Here is a 17,614-nt window from a genome sequence, read left to right on the forward strand (position 1 = left end):
AGCTGTCGAGCAGTCGCATTTTACTGTTATGCAATGTTTTTTCATGAAATCCAATTGCTATCTTCCCCTCACATATATCCACGCGCCTGATTTAGAAAAGATGTTGTTGTTTATCAACCTTGGCAGGTTTAACAGGAGGGTTATGGAGATTCACACTTGAAGTCACTGGTGCCACAGCCGGGGAAAACAAGCTACTGAGTGCATAGACCCTATTTTATCACTGATTATATATGTGGCTTTCACACGCACGCACGCAAGTACAAACATCTTTCTTCTCCGTCATCGTGCACCATTTTACAGACCTTGAATAGTGGCTGGAAATGTGGTCGATGAAAACATTGATCGAAATTATGGTCTGAACATTTGGACGATAAACCACGGGTCATTACGTTATACTTGACTAATTGTATGATTACATCGCAGGTTATTTGAAGCAGCTTGCAGATTAGATGTCGAATTTTCACATCCCTGTTTTTCAGGTGCAGTTTTTTCTCAGTAGAGTGGGCAATAAACGAGGAAAACAAGGGCCGACTCGTTGTACCTTTAAATTGCAGAGGAGAGCATACATGTACCTATTTCATGGGTATTTTCTCTTCATTCGTGGGTGATGGGGGACGCTATATTTACTACATGTAGCTCTTGAAAATATGGCCTGCCTCCTAAATCCCAGCGTGAGTCAGTGTGTGCAGCGGGGGATTTAACAGTTGGTGTGTGTGTGTGTGTGTGTGTGTGTGTTGTATTACTATTCTTGTGAGGGCCATATGTGTCCACAAGTATACCGTTTTAGTAGTATTTGAGAAACAGAGAATTGTGAGGGTCATTTTCCTGGTCCTCACGAAGGAAATGGTTGTTTTATGCTTTGAAATGTTTTTGTTTTGAGTCAGGCTTACAATTAGGAAAAAGATTCAAGTTGGGTTCAGAATTAGGATTAGACCTTTAGAGGTTGGGTTTAGGTATTGTGGTTGAAGTTATCCGATTTGTCGCCCACCGGAAAATTGCAGATCTACAAGCTCACAACGGTAGAGATCGGCTATTTTAAGCTTCAGGTTTATAGGGCTAAAAATGAGACCAAAAAAATTACAATCATAAAACCAGTGTCCTGTGAAATGTTGATGTCCTCACAAGTATAGGGGTGTGTGTGTGTGTGTGTGTGTGTGTGTGTGTGTGTGTGTGTGTGTGTGTGTGTGTGTGTGTGTGTGTGTGTGTGTGTGTGTGTGTGTGTGTGTGTGTGTGTGTGTGTGTGTGTGTGTGTGTGTGTGTGTGTGTGTGTGTGTGTGTGAGGGAGCATGTGTTTGCAACCTGTACATGGGCATGTGTGGTGAGAGGAAAGTAGATGAGAGGCGTCACGTATTGTCACTGTCCGGAAGAAACCTTGTATGTTAGAAAACCGTTACTTCTCAGGAAATGGAAAATAAAAATGACCTACTGTACGTACCAACGGACCCAATGTATTAGTGCCTCTTGTAAATACTTTTCATTGGCTAAATGCTTTCACTGGCTAAATAAAACCCACAGAAAAAAATCAAACATCAAAATAGATCACGTGTTGTGAGCTTGCAAATAGATCATTTCCGTTACTGTAGCACAACACTGTCAAACAACATGTGGTATGAAAATAGAGCATGGTCATCTACTTCTGCCCGACAGCAATGACACCAGTGGTGGAAGAAGATACTCAGATATTTTACTTAAGTAGCAATACCACAATATAAAAATACTCCGTTACAAGTAAAAGGCCTGTGTTTGAAATGTTACTTGAGTAGAAGTACCAAAGTATTGGCATCAAAATATACTTAAAGTACCAAAAGTAAAAGTATGTTTGAAAATAGCCGATCTACAAGCTCACAACGCGTCGCGAAGCTAGATCGGCTATTTTCAAATAGCCTAGGTATAGAATAGGGCTAAAGTGGTTAATGTACGTTTTATAAAATAATAATTTATATCTGCAAAGTAACTAGTAACTAAAGTTTTCAAATAATTGTAGTGGAGTAAAAGTACAACATTTGCCTCTGAGATGCAGTGTAGTAGAAGTAAAAGTACTGAAAATTGGAAACACTCCAGTAAAGTGAAAATACCTCAAAATTGTACTTAAGTACAGTACTTAGTTAGTTAGTAAATGCACTTAGTTACTTTACACCACTGAATGACATTTATCTGAGGTGTTAGTGCGCTGCCTACTCATGCGAGGGCTTCTAAAGGTATGGTGGGAATGGAATTCAATATGCTAATGCTTTCCAATGGGAGTGACGGACACGGGGAAACATAACCTGCCAATTAGCCATGGTGCAACCAACCGCCCAAAGGTTCATCAAAAAACCGACGTAACAGTTCCGCACGACAAGGCGTGAGACGTATCATAACAAATGTCACCGGTAGTTTCACTAATTACCCAGTTATATGTCAATAAAATTAACCTCTGTTGACTTAATGACAGCAGGTTGAATTACGTTTATTTGGCATCAGTTATTCAATGAATTACAAGATGTCGCCAGGTGTTCAGTGATTTTTATGGCATGTATGGCATTTATGACGCCATAGAGACACCCTCATCGAGGGCACGGGTTTCAAAGTGGAAGCCTCAGCCCAGGAAAAAAGATCACGAACATATACATTGCTTTTCTTTCTTTTTTTAATTAAAATTAAATTCACCCTGAGCCATACCAAAGCAGCAAAGTGTGTTGGAATTAGGTGGGTCATGGGCTTAAGGCAGAGAATTACTCATTATCTCCTATTGCATGTCTTATTTTACACACTATGAGCTATAGGTTTCTCTCAATAAACCCTAATTAAAGCAAGAATAGTTACTCGCCTAGGTGCTTATGCTTAAGTAATGGTTATTGGTGTGTAAGTGATATCAGAATTATAGTGAATACAATCAAATAAAAAAGTCATTAAAACACATATGCTCCCCATTCTAAAGTAGGTTCTAGCTTTCACTTAAAACATATAAAAGCACAAACAGGTTCTTAAAGGGGCTACACCATGAATTAAAAATATATATATTATATATAAATATTGCCCCCTAATACGTTTTAAACAGGTTGTAAGCCTAAAAAACATCCAGATATTTTTTCTCACAATCTGACTGTCTGTCATTCCAAGCTTTTTCAGCTGCAATACCAAAACGTCCTATTGGGCAGGGGGGAGCTACTGAGCAATTCTGTCTGGCCATCGTCAATGCAAAATCAGTGCAAGTGACATCACTTGCACAGCCATTCTGAAATGGCCTGTTCAGACACGCCCATTCAGGAAATCCATGAAATGAGCATGAATGACTGAATGTTAAAAAAAAAAAAATGTTGGGGTACAAGAGACACTGGGGAGCCCAAAAAATACTAAAAACCTAAAAAAAAATGAAATTCATGGTGTAGCCCCTTTAAGTTCAAAGCTGCAAGCGTTTCACACCTAGTAAAGTTGTAGAACACATATTTACAACCGTTTTTACAACCCATTTTAAAGTGATTAACCATACCCTGAATACACAAAGGCAAAGAGTTGTTTGAGAAACACAGACATTTATTTAACAAGAGCACAGGCAGGAATAACCCCCCATCCCCAACACAGGAGAGTAACTACATGCCCCATACTGACCAGAGGATGTGAAGGGTTTCATTCAGGTGAAACTACTTTCTTAAAGTTAATACATACTGTACAACAAATTGTTCAGAAACACCCTAACTAACAGCTTCTAGTCTATTGCAGGGGTTCCCAAAGTTGGGGTCGCGACCCCACTTGGGGTCGTGGGACACTGACGGTGGGGTCGCGATATTATTTTGGGTCATTGAAAAATATGTATAATATTTTTTTTTTAATTCAACAGAATGGATGAAATACAATCTAAAAATGATTACAAATAGTATATTTTACCATTTTAATACATAACAAATGCGTACCGAACGTGCAAGTTTATGTGCATAAATTACCTCCACGGTTAGGTGGGGTCGCGAGTCAATGGCCGCATTATTTTGGGGTCGCGGGCTGAAAAGTTTGGGAACCCATGGTCTATTGAATAATGTATGCAAAATAAGGAGCTAAATAATACTTAATATTGACAAATACAGAGCTTATTAAAAAGCAACTACTCGGTGGTTAATATATATATATATTAATATATGTATATATATATATATATATGTATACCTTAAAATAAAGTCTTACAGTGTCTCTAAAACAAGAATTCTGTGTATTCAGGGCAAAATAACTTTTATTTTACACAAATCAAGGCTCAACATAACCTGGTGGGAATAGGAGGGAAAGGGAAAGGATTTGTCAAGTTGGGGGTGTACGTAACACACACACACACACGCACACGCGCACACGCACACACACACGCACACACACGCAAATAAGTTGAAGGAACTTCAAAAACAGCCTTGCGCTGATTTCTCGACAGACGACGTTGCTTGTACATGCATTTTGAACGCCTCACCATAACCTCCTGTTAACAATACCTCCGCCTAGCTACGATGCGACGGCATGTGCTCGGGGACATCCGAGTGAATCAGGTTCCACTCTCAGTCATCTCAGGGGCCCAAAGTAGGTTACTCTTATTAAAATGCAAATCTGACAAGTGTGCTCCATCGGCACACTCTCCCTTTGTCCCTGCAGTGTGTTCTGAATCCAGTCTCTTCCCTCCTCCGTGTGTGTGTCTCTCTCTCTTTGTCTTTCTCACACATTCTATCTCTTTCTCTCTCTCTCTCTCTCTCTCTCTCTCTCTCCCCTTTCTCCTTGGACCACATGCATGCCTCATCTCTCATCATTCTGTCTTCACTCAGGTGTAAATGCTGATTATCTTGTGTAGATATCAGGGCCACGGCAAATTAAATGTGACCGCAGCTACCCCTGCCAGGACATCCATTATAATGATATCTGTAATCTGGCTGGGCCCACGGGAGGCCCGGGGCGGAGGAGGAGGGGATGGATAGATGGCGGGATGACGGTGGAAGGGGGGTTGGGGGGGGGGCTGAATATGGATCAGGTGCCTGGCAAGAAAGCTAGCGGCTATGGATTTTTCCTCAAATGATCAGGTTCACGTTGGAACCACAGGGGCCATATGTCACCCGCCTGGTTTAACCCATTGAGACCTGAAGCCGATTCTACATGTCTCCTAAATCCCAACAGTTTTCTGAAAAACGTATGTTTCTGTATCAGTGGTGCTCAATCTTTTTCAGGTCAAGGACCCCCACAATTATATGTATTTGGCCGCGGACCCCCATCAAAATATTTTGTTCCAGGGACCCCCCAGAAGCAAAGATTTGAGTTAAAAATGTTCGCTTTAAAAATATATATATTCAAAGATTTGCACACATTTTCACGATTTTGCAAAAATAGCCCAAAGTCGAAAATAATGCTTTTTAGCTCAAGTCTAAAAATGACACAGTTCCAGGTCTTAATAGGTTAAATCCCACGGAGGCCCATGTCCGTCCGAGTACGGGCCCATGAGGGCCGTCCGTGGGGAGCGACATCCCAGCCCCCGGGGGTCACGAACCTGTGTTGTTTACGCCGAGTTGAATCGCGCCGTCCGCCCGCCCGGAGCCTGTCTGTGTTTCTGTCCCTTGTTTGGTAACATTTGGAGAAATATAAACGGATACATCCCATGGATTCCCTTTTATCGTCTACTCCAGGGAATGGGAGTGTGATGGGAGAATTGATCTGATGGGAAGGGGAAGGGGGGGGATTGTATTGCAACTGCATAAGTGTCTGTGTCGTTGAAGCTTTGCTCCTTTTTGCATAACCTCTAATCAGGAACGGAGCTTGTTTTCACTCGCCCGTGCATGTTCGCAGCAAACTCTATCATCACAGCAATTAACTCCAGTAGAGGGAGATGAGCTCTGCCAACACTCCATCTCTGAGCTGTAAACAAATTATGCTGAGAGTTCCTGACATTGTGCGCGTGTGTGTGCGTGTGTGTGCGTGTGTGTGTGCGTGTGTGCGTGTGTGTGTGTGTGTGTGTGTGTGCGTGTGTGCGTGTGTGCGTGTGTGTGTGTGTGTGTGTGTGTGTGTGTGTGTGTGTGTGTGTGTGTGTTACTATACTTGCGAGGACCAAGTATAGTAGAATTTGAAGAAATATTCATTGTGAGGACCGTTTTTCTGGTCCTCACAGACAAATGGTGGTTTTATAGTTAAAGGTAGGGTAAGTGATATTTTTTGGTTAAAACAAAAAGTATTTTGTTAAAAGGTTAAAATACTATATTCTGATAGTAATCATTGCTAACGAGTGTTTTTTCAGTAACAGGAGTCTCCCTGTCTCTCCAGCTCTTTAATAAACAGAAAATACATTTTTCGGTAGGTGTCAAAATCTCAGCCAATCAGGAGAAAGTACCCATTTTTAAGCTTAATTTGTATAGTGTTCCAGTTCCAATTTTGCCTGCTCATTTCTTAGTGTCATCACTTCCAATTTCACTTGTTTAATCTGTATCCTGATTGAGTTCTCTGTCATGGTTGGATACAATTGGAAATGAAACTGAAACTGAAACGAAAATGCATTTTCTGTTTAATAAAGAGGTGGAGAGACAAGGAGACTCCTAATACTGAGCAAACACTCTATAGCAATGAGTACTATCAGAATATAGAGCTATTTAACAATTATTTTAACCAACGCAAATCACTTACCCTACCTTTAACACAAACATTTTTTTAGAGAGACGTTTACAATTAAAAAAACATTCAGGTCAGGATTCGACATTTAGAGCTTAGGTTTAGGGATTGGAATTAGAGTTAAACATGGTTTATACTTAGTTGCGCGCCAGTGTCATGCGCCGAAAAATAGCTGATCTATAAGCTCACAACGGGTCGCAGCGCGACGCGTTGTGGGCTTGTGGATCTGCTGTTTTTTGGCTTTAGGCTTACGTTTAAAAATGGCAATTTAAAAAAAAAAATGGCGTTCATAACATGGCTGTCCAAAAGTGTTGATGTCCTCACAATTATCACACATCTGATTAAAGTCAGTGGTGGACAAAGTGCTCAACCCCACTGCTTGGGTCAATCCAACCAGGGACACCAGGTTGAAAGTGTAAAACTGGTACAATTAGCGTATGCATTTAATATAAAAAAAAGAAAGAAAAGCAATGTATATGTTCATGATCTTTTTCCTGGGCTGAGGCTTCCACTTTGAAAGCTGTGCCCTTGATGAGGGTGTCTCTATGGCGTCATAAATGCCATACATGCCATAAAAATCACTGAACACCTGGCGACATCTTGTAATTCATTTAGATGTACTGTAACTGATGCCAAATAAACGTGAATTCAACCTGCTGTCATTAAGTCAACAGAGGTTAATTTTATTGACATATAACTGGGTAATTAGTGAAACTACCGGTGACATTTGTTATGATACGTCTCACGCCTTGTCGTGCGGAACTGTTACGTCGTTTTTTTGACGAACCTTTGGGCGGTTGGTTGCACCATGGCTAATTGGCAGGTTATGTTTCCCCGTGTCCGTCACTCCCATTGGAAAGCATTAGCATATTGAATTCCATTCCCATCATACCTTTAGAAGCCCTCGCATGAGTAGGCAGCGCACTAACACCTCAGATAAATGTCATTCAGTGGTGTAAAGTAACTAAGTGCATTTACTAACTAACTAAGTACTGTACTTGAGGTATTTTCACTTTACTGGAGTGTTTCCAATTTTCAGTACTTTTACTTCTATTACACTACATCTCAGAGGCAAATGTTGTGCTTTTACTCCACTACAATTATTTGAAAACTTTAGTTACTAGTTACTTTGCAGATATAAATTATTATATTACAAACGTACTTTATATTACATTAACCACTTTAGCCCTATTCTATGTCTTGTACAGTACAGTATATTAATTTTAAAAAAAGTAGTTTCACCTGAATGAAACCCTTCACATCCTCTGGTCAGTATGGGGCGTGTAGTTACTCTCCTGTGTTGGGGATGGGGGGTTATTCCTGCCTGTGCTCTTGTTAAATAAATGTCTGTGTTTCTCAAACAACTCTTTGCCTTTGTGTATTCAGGGTATGGTCAATCACTTTAAAATGGGTTGTAAAAACGGTTGTAAATATGTGTTCTACTACTTTACTAGGTGTGAAACTCTCACAGCTTTGGACTTAAGAACCTGTTTGTGCTTTTACAGTACATGTTTTAAGTGAAAGATAGAACCTACTTTAGAATGGGTTTTAATGACTTTTTTTATTTTATTGTATTCACTATAATTATGATATCGCTTACACACCAATAACCATTCATTAAGCATAAGCACATAGGAGAATAACTATTCTTGCTTTAATTAGGGCTTATTGAGAGAAACCTATAGCTTATAGTGTGTAAAATATGTGACATGCACAAGGAGATAATGAGTAATTCTCCGCCTTAAGCCCATGACCCACCTAATTCCAACACACTTTGCTGCTTTGGTATGGCTCAGTGAATGGGTATGTACAGTAGAAGGCAGGGTTATGGAAATATCAATGGGATTGGTATTTAAGATACTCAAAGGGACAGTGCCCTCAATAGGCTCTATGCACAGCAGCCATAGTATCACTTCTTTCACGGGTGTTACCAATGATACTAATGAAGGCTCTGTTCCATTTAGTGTAGCACAGTGGTTCTCAGATTTTTTAATTTCCACGACCACCATAACTCTGAGAGTGTACAAATGAAACCAAATGGACCCTTACGGGTCCCTTGGGTTTCATTTGTACACTCTCAGAGTTACACGCCCGTAAGAGGCCATTTGAAACCCCCTCAAGGAACCATGAGGGTCCCTGAACCCCAATTTTTAGACCCAGTGGTGTAGCAGAGTGTTTCCAGTGAGCCAACGTGCACAACATCAGCACCCTGACTCCGTTTGACCAGAATGGAACAGAGCCTTCATTAGTATCATTGGCAACACCTGTGAATTTCTTCACAATATGGCTGCTGTGCATAGAGCCTATACCTTGTCTAACTACTTCTCCAAAGCGAGCGACACCCAACAGCCACAACACTGGAGAGACCATGATCATGTACCACCCAGATTTGGAACAAACATGGGAAAATTCTCATTCTACTAGTCTGCCACCAAAATGTGGAATGCCCTGACACCATCCATTACTGGTTGGTTTCTTTCAAAACTGAAAAAAAAAAAACATCCGTCGGGAGACCACAAGGGGAGGTAAATGTAAATTCCCATCGTTCACAGCCGTTGTTTTTCCTTTTTTGTACATAAAGCTGACTCCTTTAAGCAAACTGAAATATGCAGCCACCCAAATCAGCATAACGCTGTTTGTACTTCCGATATAAACAGCTGTTCATGCAAGTCACGAATGGTCTCCGAAGCGGTCCTTTTTGAACTCTGCCTTGAATGAAGATAAACAGTGTAAGGATGCCAGCGAAGCATACTGTGGATCGAGGTGACCCCTTCGGCTTGCCCGGCCCAATCAACAGGGTGCCAATAAGGCCTGGAAGAGATTCCTCATCAAAAACTCCATCCTCCCATCTGTCGAGTTCGTGCCGACTAATCACAACGTCGTAGCCCGAAATCTCTGAGAAATGATCAGAAGGATTCCCAGAGACGGTCCATTTTCCAAACACTAATGAGATCGGCACAGCCAAAAAGTACCCAGAGAACATTTATCTGTCTGGAAAAGATCTTAGGATCTGCCCACTTAAAAACCTTCAACCGATCACTCCACATCGTTCCTGCTCAAAGTGCCTCAGTCGAGACCAGCTGCACGCATGGGATCTTTCAGGCCACGCGGAAGCTGGGCCAATCGGGTCGTTTCTAAAATTAGAGGCTGGTAAGAAAATAAAAAAAATACATTCTCGCCCAGAAGCATTCGTTGTCATCCGTGCACAGTGCTATAACTAGTACCGTATGATGGATCGAGCCAATTTTTTTTGCTATACCATATCGAGCTCGCCGCCATAGATCTATAGGACGTGCGAGGGCCTATACGTTTCACAATGCTTCTCCTTTTCAGGGTCAAATGGGAGAAGACATTAACGTGCCTTGCCGTTTGATCAGTTACGCCAACTACTGTCTTGACGCTGTGATCAATGACATTGAGCCCAGTGTCGTGGCTCTAGCCTGGCTACACTCTGGAGCTGCGGCGTACTGCAGCCAGCACGGAGCCGAGTGGAGCGGGGACTGAGTTATGAGCCTGACAAAGGCTCTGTTCAAGCGTCTAATTTAAGAGCGGCTCCTGCTCTGTCTAATTAACAATTTAGTAGGCCATCAGTCAGCCTCCTCATTGTGGAGCAATCAGTGTCAGGCACGTGCAAAAGGTACCGGGGGCACATCCTTTCGTTCGAGCCTGCAAACGAGAATCAAGCGGACGACCAATGCAACTTTTCAACGGAGCGTAGTATTGACAAAAGGAATGGCCATGGCCGGTTCCCAAGGACGGAGAAAGAAATGCTTTAAGTGTCCACTGAAAAGCCGTGACTGAAAGCCCATAGAGTAGTAGTGTGTTGGATTGAGATGGACGGCACGCGCCTGATAGATTAGCCAGCTGTATCCGTGCATGCCGGAACGCAGTAGTGCTTTATTGTTAACCCATTGATACCTGGAACGCATCTGTGTCACTTTAGATGTCTTTGGCTATTCAAAAATAGCAGATATACAAGCTCGTAGCGCGGCACCGAGTGCCGCGCTACGAGCTTGTAGATCTGCTATTTTTGAAAAATAGTGAAAATTATTTTTTTATATTTTTTTGTATTTTTTTATATTTTTTTATATTTTTTTATATTTTTTTATATTTTTTTATATTTTATATTTTCCGAAAAATTGTTAGGATTTAGATTTTTTTTAGATGCGGCCTCAGGTCTTAATGGGTTAATGGCATGCGAGGGGGGGGAGGGGGGGGGGGAATCAACAGATGTGTGTTTGTGTTCCCCAGGAGAATTTCCGCGTCGGTCGCGAGCTCGGTCGGCGCGCATTGTGAGTCACAGGGTGAGAGTGAGGCTCTTTTAAAGCATCTATCTACTGTATACGAATCCCCGCAGGTGAGTCATTCTGTGCCTTATGAGGTTCACCGGAGGTTATGAACGTCTCTACGAGGCGTATAGGCTCCTTTTAAAGGGTTATAATAGGAGTTTTCGATTGGATTCTTTTTTTAAAGAGAGGTAAACAAAGCCACCCACAAAGCCTCCACCCGCCGTGTCATTCCAAAGTGTTGCATAACGCAAACTCACCCTGCGGTGCCTTATGGGATATTGGGCCCCTCCCACACCCTTGAAGACCGGACTTTCTGTTTCCTGTGTTTTGGAGCACTTGTTTTCCGCTCGGTTTATTTGAGGGGGGTGGGAGGGTGCAAATATACCCCCCCCCCCCCCCCCCAAAAAAAGTAACTAGTGGAAAGTAACTAAGTACATTTACTTAAGTACTGTACTTGAGTACAATGTTGAGGTATTTGTACTTTACTTAATGAATTGCATTTTTATGGCATTTATATGCATTTTTTAAATGTTCCAATTTCCAGTACTTTTACTTCTACTCCACTACATCTCAGAGGCAAATATTGTACTTTTACTCCACTACATTTATTTGAAAACTTTAGTTACTAATTACTTTGTAGAATAGAAGTATTATTACAAAATATACATTAACAACTTAAGCCCTGTATATTTTGACCATTTGAAAATAGCCGATCTACAAGCTCACAATGCGTCGCATCGCGACGCATTGTGAGCTTGTAGATCGGCTATTTTCAAATGATTTTTATACATTTGAAAACTTGAAATAGGACATTCTGCATAATGAGTACTTTGACTTTTGGTACTTTAAGTACATTTTGATGCCAATGCTTTTGTACTTTTACTCAAGTACATTTTGAATTCCGGACTTTTACTTGTAACAGAGTATTTCTATATTGCAGTATTGATACTTTTACTTAAGTAAAAAAGTTGAGTACTTTTTCCACCACTGGGTAGTAGTAACAACCCACAGGGAGGATTAGGGGCCGATAATCTGTGAGAATAGTCTATTCCATTTCTGCTGCTGCATACATATACCCCCCTCCCCCTCCCCCCCTCCCCCCCGAGCTTCCTGCTGCATAAACAAATAGAATTTTCTTCATTTATCCAATTAGTTCCTCTGTCTTGCTGATTAGTAGTGAAGGGCTAAGAGACTGGAATAACCTGAAGGGGACCCGTTTCAAGGATATCTATCCCCTCTGTCTGTGTGTGTGTGTGTGTGTGTGTGTGTGTGTGTGTGTGTGTGTGTGTGTGTGTGTGTGTGTGTGTGTGTGTGTGTGTGTGTGTGTGTGTGTGTGTGTGTGTGTGTGTGTGTGTGTGTGTGTGTGTGTGTGTGTGTGAGATGTGTGACTGTGTGATATGTGTGCTTGCATCCACGCTGTATCTACATTTATCTGCTTGTGTGTATGTGTGTATTGCATGTGCACTCATGCAGGTGTGTGTGTGTGTGTGTGTGTGTGTCACAAAGTGCGCGTATAAACAATCGCAGCGCTATACTGGAGGGGCTGGGCCAATTAAAAAGACGCCCCTGAAGGAGCCGGGGCTCATCAGCATGCCGGGAACGTCCCAGATCCTCTCTCTCAGATATAAGGCTCCGTTTTATTCTCTAGTCGTACAGCGGCTTGGTTGCGCGACCAAGATAGCAGATCTACAAGCTCGCGATGCGCCGTGAGCTTGTAGAGCTGCTATAGTTTTTGGTCTCGCTGCTTGCCATTTTCCACTAACAAATCCGTTTCTCCATAATAGTCAAGACAGACGCGAGCCTTCCCTCATGTCTGTTGCTGCCCCCCCCCCCACCACCACCCATCCACCCATGCATCCATCATATTAACACCCGAGATGGCAGGGAGTGATACACTTTAACTATTAACTACAGAACAAATGCTTAGATGTCAGACAGGGAGATAAAAGGTAGGCAAGATGAAATTCGCTCCCTCCTCCCTCCTCTCTTTCACTCCTCCTTTTGTACTCTTTCTTTTCTTTTTTTATTTCTAAGCCATTTCATGCCATCCCTTGTTAGGGATCGCATGGATATTGTGCCTTCACGTGAAACCTTTTGCGTGCCCTTTTGATATTACACCATCCAAATTTCTTGTAGATGTGCTGGGAGTAGTTGCCCTTTACTTGCTTTCCATTTTTAACCTATTAAGACCTGAGGCGATTATTAAAAATAAATCCTAGCAGTTTTTTGAAAAAATCTAAAAATAAAAAAATCAAGATTTTTCAAAAATAGCAGATCTACAAGTTCATAGCGCGGCACTCGGTGCCGCGCTATGAACTTGTATATCTGCTATTTTTGAATAGCCCAAAAACTCTTAAAAGTGACACAGATGCGTTCCAGGTCTTAATGGGTTAATAGCTCCCTTTCTTCTGGAACTGTCCCTGATTATTTTAAGATTGCTTGTGTTCAGCCGGTTATCAAACACGCCGGTCTTGACCCAGCCATTTGTAACAATTACAGGCCAAATTTCTAATTTGGCGGCAGTTTCAGCTATTCAGGGAAAGACGAGTCTCTTTACAACCTCTGGCTAGCCGTGAAAGACAATAATTTATTATGGGAAATTTTCAGAGTGGATTTTGAAAGCATGACAATATTGAGACTGAACTTATTAGAGTCACAAATGATCTTTTTTAATGAATGCTGACAATGGTGAGGGTTCCATACTTGTTTTGTTGGACTCGAGTGCCGCATTTGACACCATTGATCATAATATTATAGATTATTAATAGATTAGTGCTTTGCAGTGGTTTATATAACATTTGTCAAATCTTAGGTTTGTTTTCCCTGCCTCCCCTGTAACTTGGAGTGCCCCAAGGTACTCCAAAAGGTGCAACACAAAAATGTTGAATACAATAAATATGAAATGTAGTTTACTGTCTAGCAGATATGAAAGACCGGATGTCAAATATTTTTATTTCAATCGAACAAACTGAAGACTTATAGTTTTGTAATTGGCCCAGATCATGTAGCTACATTCTCACATTCAGTCATCTTGGTCTTTTATCCAACAAATGTCAGGTCTTTTGCCAAAAGCCTTGGCGTCTTATTTGATCCTAGGCTAAACTTTGAGAAGCATGTTATCAAACATGTAGGAATATATCCAGGAATATATCCAGGATGAGATCACTTCTGAGTTTTAAAGACATCCAAAATATTCATACATGGCTTTATTTCTTCGTGCCTTGACTATGTGTGTGTGTATTTTAACACGTCTTTAGGTGGAAAAAAAGGGGGGGGGGAACACTCAAAAGGCTCCAAATTATGCAACACAATGTGGCTAGGATTTTAACTAAATCCAGGAGAATTTAACATCATTACTGACACTTTAACTTCCCTACACTGACAGTTTTAGGATTGATTTGAGATTTTACTGATGGCTTCTAAGGCACTTCATGGCCTGGCCCTTAACTACATGTATTAGAGTTATTAACCCCTTACGAGCCAGTGTGCAGCCTGAGGTTCCTCAGGTAGGAACCTGCTGGTTGTTCCTGAGTGGAGGCTGAAGACAAAGGGTGACAAGGGCTCCTCGACTGTGGAATGGCCTGCCCGAGGAACCCAGGCTGATAAATCACTTCTTAATACATACTTTAATGAAAAGCCATCCTTTCTATAATTTAAAATGTCTTAATTGTAGGCCACTGTTTGATTCTCTTAATGTTTTATTTCTCACCGCACTACATATTTGATGTTGCATATTTCAATGTTATTGTATTTCTTCAGTGTTATGTAAAGCTCTTTGTAACATTGATTGTGTTATGATTATTATTAAATCGCTCACTGTAGGTCCATCACACACGTACACGCACACACACACACACACACACACACACACACACACACACACACACACACACACACGCACGTGCGCGCGCACACGCACACGCACACGCAGACATGAAGCACTTCATTATCTCTGAAACCTTTTCCCCCCTGGGCTCTTTCCCACCCATCCACAACAGAGGAAGGTCTATTTTACATTCCCTTTCAGGTTGAGGAAGATACTGTGTCTCATTGACAATTTATGGTTTGATGTTTGATCTCACCTAATGCCGGCTATGCAAATCAACACAGCTATTCATATGTGCATGCCATTACTTTTCCTACGCGCTGCACACAACAATTCCAAACAATTATAACGTGCCACGGTCTCTCAGGCCAGACAACTCTTTCCCACACAGCCTTGAAGCTGTAATCTGTTATTCGGTTCACGAAAAAAAAACGGAATTTCCATTTCCGCTATATGCAGCAAGCTAGATAGGCTTCAACTAATTTGATTTACTGTAGGATCTATCTATCTATCTATCTATCTATCTATCTATCTATCTATCTATCTATCTATCTATCGTTCTATCTATCGTGTGTGTATATACTGTATCTGTCGGTTTTGAAACTCCTGAAGAAATAGGCTAGCACAGTTTCTAGTGCCACCAGGTGGTGGCACCAGGGAGGCCAATTGGAAAGGAGAGCTAAATGAAACAAGAAATGTTTTCTAAGAAAGCTATATATATTCAAATTCTAATTCATTTCATAAGATTATCGTGCCAGTTCAACCTGGCACCCCCGGGGATTCCTTGGCACGGACAAATTTGGGAGCTCTGCGAGCATGTGATTCCAAATGGGCTCCATCCATGCTTTTTGGCCTTTTTATATTATAGCTTTGGCTTGGGCAGTGCACCGGGAGAAGAGTGTTTCCCACGGTGACATTTGATCATAACGCTGACTGGCTGAAAAGGTGTGTAAATTAAAGTCCCTCCTTGGTTCTGACACTTTAACCCATTAAGACCTGGAACGCATCGGTGTCACTTTTTTGATTTGAGCTAAAAAAGCATTATTTTACACTTTGGCTATTCAAAAATATCAGATCTACAAGCTCGTAGCGCGGCACCGAGTGCCGCGCTACGAGCTTGTAGATCTGATATTTATGAAAAACCGTGAACATGTGTGCAAATCTTTGAATATTCTTTTAAAGCGAACATTTTTTTTAACTCAAATCTTTGCTTCTGGGGGGTCCCTGGAACAAAATGTTTTGAGATGGGGGTCGGCGGCCAAATACATGATGTTTTGGGGGTCCTTGACATGAAAAAGTTTGAGCACCACTGATATAGATACGTTTTTTCAGAATACCGTTGGGCTTTAGATTAGAAGACTATTTGTAGAATCGGAACCTCAGGCCTTAAAGGGTTAACACAAGATATGACTACCATAGGTCGTATTTCCTCCAATGAACCAGGGGCCTCTCAGAAGCGGATCCCAATTATAACCGTACAAGGAGGAAAAAAAAACCACAATCTGCCAAACAGTAAGGTGTGCATGACTGGCCCCTGTGAGATATTACAGCAGCAGGCTGGATGATGAAATACTGCTCTGTAGGACCAAGCCAGCTAGGAGCACAGTGAAGGGATTTGCATCAGCTTGTGACATGGCCTATCAAAGGGAATGCACAAACACGCACGTCTTTGACTTTGTGGTGTTATATAGAGAGGAGGGAGGTGAAGTCACTGTGCAGGCTGCAGGCTGCAGGCTGCAGGCTGCTGCGGTCATCTGCAGCTGTTTCACCATAATCCTGCAGTTTTAGCCCAGTAATGAACAGCATGAGGAAGTGCACACAGCATATTGCATAACCGCCCTTGTTAGTGTGGTGGGTGTGCTGTGCATTCTTGTGTGTGTGTGTGTGTGTGTGTGTGTGTGTGTGTGTGTGTGTGTGTGTGTGTGTGTGTGTGTGTGTGTGTGTGTGTGTGTGTGTGTGTGTGTGTGTGTGTGTGTATGCGTGTGCGTGTGTGAGAATAGTGACAGGGTGGAGTAGGGTGGGATTGGAGGGGGTGCATTTTGAATGATATTATAGGCTATGTGAACACGCCTATCATCACTAATTATAGTACACATAAAAGTCTTCCATTTGAGCACATAATTTCGTTCACAAATACATAGGTGCGCAGATCTTTCTCTCTCTCCATCTCCCCCCCCCCCTCTCTCTCTCTCTCTCTCTCTCTCTCTCTCTCTCTCTCTCTCTCTCTCTCCCCCCCTCTCTCCCTGGCGCACACACAGACGCTCTCTAAAGGCATATTACTGTCTCGCTGCCAAAAGAATGGAATTCTTGGCTATTTGTGAATACAGGACTGTTCCTCTGTCCTCATTAGAATCGCTCCAATTATCCCTCCAACTTCCAGTTGGGTAAAAAGCTGCGAGGTCCAATTTCCTGTCACTTTGGTGGCATCCGGAGAGGACTCATTGTGCCACGAAAACACCAATTACGAGCCAATCGGAGCCGGTATGAGGAGCAAGCGATATTATTGGGACCGCCAAGAAACACCATCTGCAGGTTCATCAAAAGATCTGCGTGCGTATTGAGCAACGGACGGAGAAAAAAAGAGAGAGAGAGAAAGAGGGGCGAAAAAGAGAGTGGAAAAAAGAGAGAAAAAGCGTGACCGGGTGAAGACGATATTGTCCACTGCAGAATTTATGTCTCAATTAACATCCACTGAGTCAAGGTCGTTTACAGCCACGACATCCACAATGATAGGTATAGCCCCCCGCTTATTCTCACTTTATCGAATTGAAATGCAATTCGGTGTTTGCTCATATTGGGTTTATATATTCTCAGCCACGGACTCTGTGAATATGTTATAATTAAGCCCACAGGGGCCAACAGATCAAACTCAAATGTGGGGGGCGTCTAGCCCGATTCCCCC

General features: G+C 42.0%; 2 protein-coding genes across 3 annotated transcripts in view; both read right to left on the bottom strand.

Annotated features, from left to right (window-relative positions):
* The window catches only part of cabp7a (calcium binding protein 7a), a 688,996-nt gene that overhangs the window by 281,107 nt on the left and 390,275 nt on the right, over nt 1–17,614 (bottom strand). Inside the window, exon 6 of one of the 2 annotated variants that reach the window (XM_084054973.1) lies at nt 8,604–8,641. The exons of the other annotated variant lie outside the window; for it this stretch is intronic. The gene's annotated coding sequence lies outside the window, so the exon portion shown is untranslated. Of the gene's footprint in view, nt 1–8,603; nt 8,642–17,614 lie in introns of those variants that run through there. 2 annotated transcript variants of the gene reach the window in all.
* rtn4r (reticulon 4 receptor) overlaps nt 1–17,614 on the bottom strand; it is an 82,995-nt gene that overhangs the window by 65,086 nt on the left and 295 nt on the right. The window lies entirely within an intron of this gene.

This window comes from Gymnoscopelus microlampas, assembly GCF_963454915.1.
Source record: "Gymnoscopelus microlampas genome assembly, chromosome: 4".
In the NCBI taxonomy this organism is placed as follows: Eukaryota; Metazoa; Chordata; class Actinopteri; order Myctophiformes; family Myctophidae; genus Gymnoscopelus; species Gymnoscopelus microlampas.